Here is a 10,817-nt window from a genome sequence, read left to right on the forward strand (position 1 = left end):
AAGCAACGAAGAAGCTTTTGGAAGGTGGTTGGTCCAGGGTTTACGAACTAGTGTAAGTTTTATTGTGTAAAGTTTTTTATATTATATTATATTATAGTTGTATATTTTATTTGGGCCTAGTATACTTCATTTTGAAGTTATACTAGTGGGTTTAGTTTTGAATTGGAATTTTTTGAAAAGAGTTTTAAAAGAAAGTGAAAAATTTATTTGTGGAATTTGGATATCTTATTTCTAGAACTGTAACCTTAAAAGATCTTGGATTAGTTGGGGTCATAGATGCTAAATATCTTCCGCTGGAATTTGTATTTTGATTTAACAGGTTAATTTGGATTGAGGTTTTATAGTGACGACCAAATCCTCTGACCCCATATTTGGGGGCGTTACAATATGTGTTTACCCTTGCGGGTGGATCAGTGTCCTGGAAGTCTTCTAGACAGACTTTGATTACTCGGTCTACTTTTGAGGCTGAGTTGTGTGCACTTGATGCCACGGGGACGGAGGCTGAATGGTTATATGGACTAATGAGTATGTTACCTGTAGTAAGCAAGCCGCTTCCTGCCATTTTTGTTCATTGTGATAGTCGTACAACTAACGACAAAGTCAGAAGTATTAAGTATAATGCTAAAACAAAGAGACACATCCAAGTTATGCTAAAGTCTATAAGGGGTCTTGTGTCTGATAGGATTATTGCTATAGAGTTCATAGGAACTCAGGATAATATAGCTGATCATTTGACTAAGGGGCTTGAGCGTGCTGTGGTCCTTAAGTCGAGGTTGGGGATGGGACTTATAACCCATCATGGTTCATCTACAGCGGGAACCCAATACACGTGAGAGGAGATCCCTCGAAATGTATTCAATGTGGTAATAACAAGTTGTAAGGATGAATTGGTAGTACCTTTACTTTATATAGACTGATACTTAAGTATCTGAGTCTATCCCCTGGAAACCTCAAAAGGTACTGAAACTGCACGTATAGCAATAGTTTTATAACTCTGAATGGGGTCAAGTCGTAAGACGAGATGTTAGTAGTACATCTTTGGAGATGCCCAGTTAGGCGAATGTTATTGTGAGGTCGCAATTAGAGGAAAGGGTTATTCCTCGAGGCATTCGATGAACAGGGTCCAGACACGACCATAACGTCTCAAAGCCATAGATCTGACCATAGCCTTTGACTTGTCATCGTCTATGGAGTGTGGTTACACTTCACGGATAAAGATTCAAGGTGAAATATTTCATCTATATCCGGTAGCCATCGAAGTAGAGGACTTAGGAGGGTTCAAACCCGGGAGGGTACCGACTCTGAAAAACATGTCATGATAAAACTCGATATGCATTTCTGCATTAATTTGTGGGGGATTTTTAGAAAATGGAAAGTTTGAGGCATGATTTATGTTGGATTTTTAACACAGCGGGGGCATGGCAAAATACTTTTACACATACAAAATCTAAATAAAAGCATATAAATCGTGAATAAAAATTTGAGGGATCGAATCTAACCTTTTAAAATAATTCGGAGACAACGATCAGAGATCCTTAGCCGTTGCTCCTCAAGTGTGAAGCACTCCACCGGTATCCACCAAGAAAACAATGTTAAGGAGGGGGAAGGAGGTGGAGAGAATTGGGTTTTCCAAACTTTTTGGGTTTTCGGGTTCGATGTGGGTTGGGATAAAATAGGGTCTATAATAGTGTATTTATAGGCAAAATTTTCAGCTGAAATTTTCCCATAAATAATATTATTATTATCCCATTTATTATTCTCATTAATAATTAAAACACCTTTTAATTATTAATCCTTTTTCTAAACACTTTAGAAATAATTCTCTCTCTTGATTTAATTTCCAAAAATTAAATCCTTTAATTAATAATATTAAGAACTTTTCTTAATTAATTTATAATCAATTAAATCTCATTTAATCAATTATTAAATTTGCCAATTAATTATTTATTTCACAAATAAATAATTATTAGCCATTATTAATTAATTTCTCCATCATTAAATCATTCTCTTTTTATGGTGTGACCCTATAGGTTCAATATTAAGCCGGTAGTAGAAATAAATAATAATAAAACTATTTTATCATTATTTATATAAATTCTCTAATTTATTAAATATGATTAATTAATTAATCACATTTATTCTACATCGTGAGTGATGCTTCTCAACATATCGCGACTATCCGGATAATATGAATTCACTGCTTAGAATACCAAGAACCTGTCAGTGAATAGTTACCGTATAATAAACTCCTTCTACCCAACAATGTCCCGATTAAATACAAGGCATGGATCTCGTGTCAAGCCTATCTAATTCAATCACTTGCTTACCATTTACTATGCGTAGTTCTATGCAAATTAGAAACTCCTTTCTAATTTCATTCACTCTGGCCAGAGATTCCTGAACTAGCATAAGTGGATCAGCCTTGAACATTCGCTTCCTTCACTGGAAGGGGTAGATCCTTTATTGATCATACACTATCTTCGTGTACAAATTCCTATACCCAGAAGAGCCCTAATAATTGTCCCTGGAGACTAAGAACTAAACCAAAGCATAGTTCAGTGTACACAAGATGACTATGATGACCTCAAGTCTAAGGATACTTGTACAACTATCACTAAGCGAATAACTGCTGACACGTGAGTGAACTCCATCAGTTGTTCAGCTGGGTGAGTCATGTTCAGTGAACTTATTCTATAATAAGCACCTACATACTAGCTATAGTGTCACCACACAAATGTCTATGAGAACAGAAATCCTTCATAATGAAGCAAACATAGTATGTACCGATCTTTGCGGATTATTAATTACCAGTTAGTAATCCTACGACCAGGAACTATTTAAGTTTAGAGTTATCATCTTTTTAGGTCTCACTATTATGATCTTATCATAATCCATAAAAAGCTTTACTCTAAACTATGGTATATCTTATTTAAACACTTAAATAGATAGAGCCAGTAATAAAAAACAAAATAAGCCTTTTATTAATATCAATGAAATCAAAACAGATTAAATAAAGAGTTATTCCTAAATCCTAATACCTGATTAGACTTAGGACATATTCCTTTCAATCTCCCACTTGTACTAAAGCCAATCACTCTGGTATCTAATACCCATCCTGTCATTATGACGATCAAAGTGACTTTCATAAAGTAGCTTTGTGAGTGGGTCTGCTATGTTGTTATGTGTGTCAACTCTAATTCAATACAATACAAGAAATGTTATCGCGCTCCCACTAACCCTTTTGTAGACGCATGGTTCATCTACGTTTTTGATAAAATCAAACTCTTTGATTGTCTCATCAAAACGAATGTTCCATCTTTCGAGAAGCTTGCTTTAAACCACATATGGTTCGCAGTAGCTTACACACTAGGTTTTCATTTCCCTTGGAAAGAAAACCATCTGGCTATATGCCAGATCTCATAGTCGTAGTAAGCAGCATTCGCAAGCAAAATCCGAACTGATTTTAACAGGGCTACAGGTAAAAGGTTTCATCAAAGTCAATCCATTGCCTTTGTTTGAATCCTTTTGCCACAAGCCTGGCCTTATAGGTCTCCACCTGGCCATCTGCTATAATCTATCTTTTGTATACTGTATACATAGATTCCATTCTGGATTTCATGGCACTATGCTATTTCTCTGAGTCAACACTACTCATAGCCTCATTATAGGTCACAGGGTCGTCATCATCAATGATCGACAACTCATTATCATTCTCAATGACAAGGCCATATTACCTCTCAGGTTGGCGAGATACTCTCCCTGATCTATGAATGGGCTATTCCACAAAAGGTTGTTCAGTCAGAACAGGTGTTTCCACTTGATCCGTAGTAGTTTGTGCTTCTTGAACTTCATCAAGTTCAATTTTGCTCCCACTGTTTCCTTCAAGGATAAACTCCTTTTCCAAGAAGGTAGCATGTCTGGAGACAAACACCCGATGATCGGTGTAAAAGTAATACCTTAAAGTCTCTTTAGGATATCCCACAAAACTACATTTTACGGATCGATATTCCAGCTTATCTGGGTCAACTTTCTTGACATAAGCTGGACATCCCCAAATCTTAACGTGTTTAAGACTCGGTTTCCTTTCTTTCCATATCTCATACGGAGTTTGAGGAACAGATTTGGAAGGCACCTTATTCAGTAAATATGCTGAGGTTTCCAATGCATAACCCCATAGGAATACTGGAAGATTTGCATAGCTCATCATGGACCGAACTATGTCTAACAAAGTTCGATTTCTCCTTTCAGATACTAATCTGGAGGAGTCCACTGGGAGACTATACCATTTACTTTGAGATAATCCAGAAACTCTCCGTTCAAGTATTCACCACCTCGATCTAATCGAAGAGTTATAATACTATGTTTGGTTGTTTCTCCACTTCATACTTATATTCTTTGAACTTTTCAAAGGCCTCAGACTTGTGTTTTATCAAACACATATCCGAATCCAGATCTATCATCTATGAAAGTAATGAAGTATGAAAATCCACCCATGGCTTGCGTAGACATTAGTCCACATACATCTGTGTGTACCATTCCTAGCAAATCTGCAGCCCTCTCTCCATGTCCACTAAATGGAGACTGCAGTCCCACTATGAAGTGAGATTTTCATCATCCCTTTTCTTTTATTAGTTTGTTCAATCTGAAGCAAATTATGTCACATATATATACAAACCATTATTTAAAGCACCACGTCCATAAAGAATATTATCTCTAAGAATAGAACATTCATTATTCTCAATAATAAATGAAAATCCAGCCAAGTCTAACATGGGAATAATATTCCTCACAATCGAGGGAACAAAATAATAATTATTTAAAACAATAGTCTTGCCCGTAGGCATATGTAAATGAAATGATTCTACATCTTCAGCAGCAACTCTTGCTCCATTTCCATCAGTAGAATCACCTCCTCTTCCTCAAGAGTCCTACTTCTCTTTGGTCCCTGCAACAAATTGCAGATTTGAGAACCACAGGTGGTATCTAATACCCAAGTAGAAATTTGATTTAATGACATATTCATTTCTATCATGAACATACCTAAATCAGAAGCGGTAGTCTCACTACCCTTCTTCTTCTTCAATTTTGCAAGGTAAACCTTGCAGTTCCTCTTCCAGTGCCCCACCTTGTTACAGTGAAAGCAAACAACTTTGCTCTTGGGGTCTTCAGCTTTTGGTGGAACCAGCGTTTTCTCACCTACTTTCTTCTTCTTGGAAGAGTTCCTCTTCCTTTTCTTAGGATTGGAACCTTCACCAATTAGAAGAACAGACTCTTCTTAGGGGGAAAATTCGATTCCGCAGTCTTCAACATGTTGTGGAGTTCAGGCAGGCTGACATCCAACTTATTCATGTGAAAGTTCACAACAAACTGCGAGAACGAACTCGGAAGCGATTGCAAGACCAAGTCTTGGCTCAGCTCCCCATCCATGACAAAACCAAGTTGTCCAAGACGTTCAATCAAATTGATTATCTTAAGTACATGGTCATTCACAGATGATCCCTCAGACATCCTACAACCGAACAGCTCCTTCGATATCTCATATCGAGCTGTCCTCCCCGCCACATCATACAACTCTTGTAGATGCATGAGGATAGTGTGAGCATCCATATGCTCATGTTGCTTCTGTAGCTCAATGTTCATGGAAGCTAGCATGATGCATTGAGGAACATTTGCATCATCTATCCACTTACGATACACAACATGTTCATCATTATGTGCATCACTAGCAGGTTCAGTAGGCTTAGGTGAGTCAATCACGTATTCCAGCTTCTCAATCCTGAGAACAATTCTCAAGTTTCGAAGCCAGTCAGCATAATTAGGACCAGTCAATTTGTGAGCATCTAGTATGCTCCTGAGTGATAGTGCAGAAGACATAACGTACAAAGTAAATCTGTAAATGATAAACACATAACAACACTTAGCAAATATTCGATTTCATTTCAAAACACTATATGAATCGGGTCTTTATTCATAAGTGGCTCCCACTAGTTTTCCTAATTTATTCAACCCCCTACATGAAAAATTAAGCATTCATAATGCTAGTGGGAATAGGGATCCTACATTCCATTACACAACCCCGGCTGTGGCACGAAACGCCATGTAATGTTCAATAGGCAGACAACTCTTGTCAATTACATATAATGTTATTCCCTAATCAAACTTTAGCCTCTTGAATAATTGAGTCACGGCTGTGGCACGACAAACTCAATATTCTAAGTCAAGTCTAACCCAACATTCCGTACAATTGAATCAGTCCCCAAAGGCCCACGGCTGTGGCACGTAACGACCTTTAGATTCTTATTCAATGTACACATCTCTATGTAATAGACAAGTATTTCTTATTTCGAAATCAAAGCCCTCGGCTGTGGCACGAAACGACAATGATTCAAAAATAAGAACTACTTTCTACCATGTTGGAAGGCTATGACCGACACAAGCCGGTTGTGTCATTGGCCAATTACTACTTGATATTATTTAATTTTAGAGGGATTATATTACGTTACAATCATAATCATATTATAAAGAGATTCTTCCTTTTAAATTAAATATTTCAAATCAATAATCAATAATCAGATGATTCCCAGATCGGGTGGAGCATTGTCAAGAGGCGTCACTTAATAACCCTTTCTTACAGATAGAAATCTGTTGTTGACAGAATCATCCTTTCTCTTATATCGAAAATTCATATTCAATTACGTGTTTCACAAACACAAGAATCTCATGATTGTATTCATAATATTGTTCTTAAGGTTATGAAACAATTTCACTATACTAGGTTGTCTAACAAACGCCTTATGTTTATTTAAGTTCACCTAAATCTATCATCGCATGATAAACTAAGCATATATCACATATATCAACATGAATAAACATCAAGGTAGGCATGTTATATCATCTAGCACATTAGTCTAAGCATTATACATCTCTATGTATCACATGAAGCATTTAAAAGCAATTAAAAACAGTCAAAAACAGCTTTAAAACACTTCATGGAAATATAAACAGTTCAAAACTTTTATATAAACTAAAATTGATCACTCCATTAGATCCGTCTCGGAAAAACGAATCCAACGGTATATTGCATGCCCAAAACGGAGTTACGAAACTCCTAGAAAATCAATTTTAAAATCAACAGACGGGCTATAACGCATTACAGGAACGCGTTACAGGACCTGTAACGCATTCCGGTGATGCGTTACACCCCTTTTCAGCCATTAAAGGGTGTAACGCATTCCGTGAATGCGCCACAGGTGTGTAACGCATTCCCAGAATGCGTTACACCCCTATTTTTTTTTCTTTTCCGCCGGCTGACATTTCTTCTCGGTTAACGTGCATGTCAGACCACCTGATCTTGTCTGTCTTCCGTGCAGCAGAGTTTGTACAGAAAGATAATAGATATATATACATACAAACAATTCATATATATATATAATTATTTAATTACGAATTTTAATTGTAAGAACTTCAAAAATTCATAATAAAAAATCTATACATCATAAAATTATGAAAAAAATACCCAGACGATCTACAACACTTGTAGAACTCAGATCAGCATTTAAAATTATTCTGAGAAACGATTTCTCATTAGACAAAATTAATCCATGATATAACTTGTAAAAATCATAATTAATTCATACAAGCACATAAAATTCTGAAATTTTTACCACAGATCTATATGCATACAGCCTATGCTCTGATACCATTGTTGGATTTTTAACGCAGCGGGGGCATGGCAAAACACTTTTACACATACAAAATCCAAATAAAAGCATATAAATCGTGAATAAAAATTCGAGGGATCGAATCTAACCTTTTAAAATAATTCGGAGACAACGATTAGAGATCCTTAGCAGTTGCTCCTCAAGTGTGAAGCACTCCACCGGTATCCACCAAGAAAACGATGTTAAGGAGGAGGAAGGAGGTGGAGAGAATTGGGTTTTCCAAACTTTTTGGGTTTTCGGGTTCGATGTGGGTTGGAATAAAATAGGGTCTATAATAGTGTATTTATAGGCAAAATTTTCAGCTGAAATTTTCCCATAAATAATATTATTATTATCCCATTTATTATTCTCATTAATAATTAAAACACCTTTTAATTATTAATCCTTTTTCTAAACACTTTAGAAATAATTCTCTCTCTTGATTTAATTTCCAAAAATTAAATCCTTTAATTAATAATATTAAAAACTTTTCTTAATTAATTTATAATCAATTAAATCTCATTTAATCAATTATTAAATTTGCCAATTAATTATTTATTTCACAAATAAATAATTATTAGCCATTATTAATTAATTTCTCCACCATTAAATCATTCTCTTTTTATGGTGTGACCCTGTAGGTTCAATATTAAGCCGGTAGTAGAAATAAATAATAATAAAACTATTTTATCATTATTTATATAAATTCTCTAATTTATTAAATATGATTAATTAATTAATCACATTTATTCTACATCGTGAGTGATACTTCTCAACATATCGCGACTATCCGGATAATATGAATTCACTGCTTAGAATACCAAGAACCTGTCAGTGAATAGTTACCGTACAATAAACTCCTTCTACCCAACAATGTCCCGATTAAATACAAGACATGGATCTCGTGTCAAGCCTATCTAATTCAATCACTTGCTTACCATTTACTATGCGTAGTTCTATGCAAATTAGAAACTCCTTTCTAATTTCATTCACTCTGGCCAAAGATTCCTGAACTAGCATAAGTGGATCAGCCTTGAACATTCGCTTCCTTCACTGGAAGGGGTAGATCCTTTATTGATCATACACTATCTTCGTGTACAAATTCCTATACCCAGAAGAGCCCTAATAATTGTCCCTGGAGACTAAGAACTAAACCAAAGCATAGTTCAGTGTACACAAGATGACTATGATGACCTCAAGTCTAAGGATACTTGTACAACTATCACTAAGCGAACAACTGCTGACACGTGCGTGAACTCCATCAGTTGTTCAGCTGGGCGAGTCATGTTCAGTGAACTTATTCTATAATAAGCACCTACATACTAGCTATAGTGTCACCACACAAATGTCTATGAGAACAGACATCCTTCATAATGAAGCAAGCATAGTATGTACCGATCTTTGCGGATTATTAATTACCAGTTAGTAATCCTACGACCAGGAACTATTTAAGTTTAGAGTTATCATCTTTTTAGGTCTCACTATTATGATCTCATCATAATCCATAAAAAGCTTCACTCTAAACTATGGTATATCTTATTTAAACACTTAAATAGATAGAGCCCATAATAAAAAACAAAACAAGTCTTTTATTAATATCAATGAAATCAAAATAGATTACATAAACTTATTTAAATACTTGATTGGACTTAGGACATATTCCTTTCAATTTAGACATGTTCTTAATGTAATTTCCTAAATCTAATTTTTGGAGGTTGTTCTTTGTAATGAGGACTTAAACTTTCATGTTTGGATCTAAGTCATTTTCTTAGTGTAATCCATAAAGAAATTGAAGTTAGTAGCTTGAAAAGGGTTGTGTGGGTTTGTCCCACATTGATTAAGTAAGCGAGGAAGTTTACTTAATGTTTAATTATAATATTTACTGACTTATTATATTATTTTAATATGAATATTGAATCTGAATATCAGGATTTGGAGTAATGCACTGAACTGATTATCCACCGGGGTACAAAGTGTGCATTATCCACAGGGGTACAAAATGCACTGAATTGATTATCCATCGGGGTACAAAATGCACTGAACTGATTATCCGTCGGGGTACAAGTGTACATTATCCGTTGGGGAACAAAGTGTACATTATCCGTTGGGGTACAAAGTGTGCATTATCCACCGGGGTATAAAGTGTGCATTATCCACCGGGGTACAAAGTGTACATTATCCGTCGGGGTACTAAGTGAACATTATCCATCGGTGTACAATGTATGGATTATACATCGGTGTACTAAGCATTATCCACCGGGGATGGGCTTTTTCTGATTTTGAAAGTATTCATTAAATGCATTTAAGTCAGAATATTTATTTAATTAATATAACATATTCAGTTATGTTTTAGGATGTAATATTTATACTGAACAAAATGTTTTGGAATAGATACGTTGAAATATACATACGTAAAACCCTAGATATCATCTTCCTCTTTTTCTCTCCTCCAAAATTATACAGATTAGCATAGGTTTTGGCGACTGAGGTCTGATCGCTGTATGTACATCGAGTTGCTATGAACTGGTGTAATGTTGTTGTTTTATCCTGGGAGGGTTATTGCAGTCTCTGAACACAGTAAGTGAGGGCAATAAACTCTTTAAGAACAGCATCTTCCTCTCGAGGGATTGGTGACTCAGCTGTGATTGAAAGTTTCATTATGCTAAGCTTTCTTTCTCTTCTTATTTTTCTTTTACAGTTGCTAATTATATATTATTTACGACCTTCGTGTTTTGTTTTCGTTATTGGTGCTATTGTCTTGTTCTTGTTATTGGTTATATAACTGCCTCATTGTGTTAGTATAGTAGTAATTTAGTATTGTTGCTTTCCAACATCTAGAATGTAAGTAATGGTGGAGGAGGCTCTTCTTCTTCTTCTTCTTATTCTTCTTTATATATGGACTTTATAATTGACGAGCTCTTGAAAATTAATTTAAAGACTTTTAAATCATTGAAACTCTAGGGCTGCCAAAGCTTGACATGCCTAACTCTTGGAGTTGCTTTTGAAAATATAGTGGTGGTTAATTGTCCAGATCTTACAAGTACTAATGTAGTTGAAGGGTCGTGTCTGTCGTAGGATTGACCAATGCACCTCACTTTTTAATTGTGTATTTGTGCA

This window comes from Apium graveolens, chromosome 5, assembly GCF_009905375.1.
Source record: "Apium graveolens cultivar Ventura chromosome 5, ASM990537v1, whole genome shotgun sequence".
In the NCBI taxonomy this organism is placed as follows: Eukaryota; Viridiplantae; Streptophyta; class Magnoliopsida; order Apiales; family Apiaceae; genus Apium; species Apium graveolens.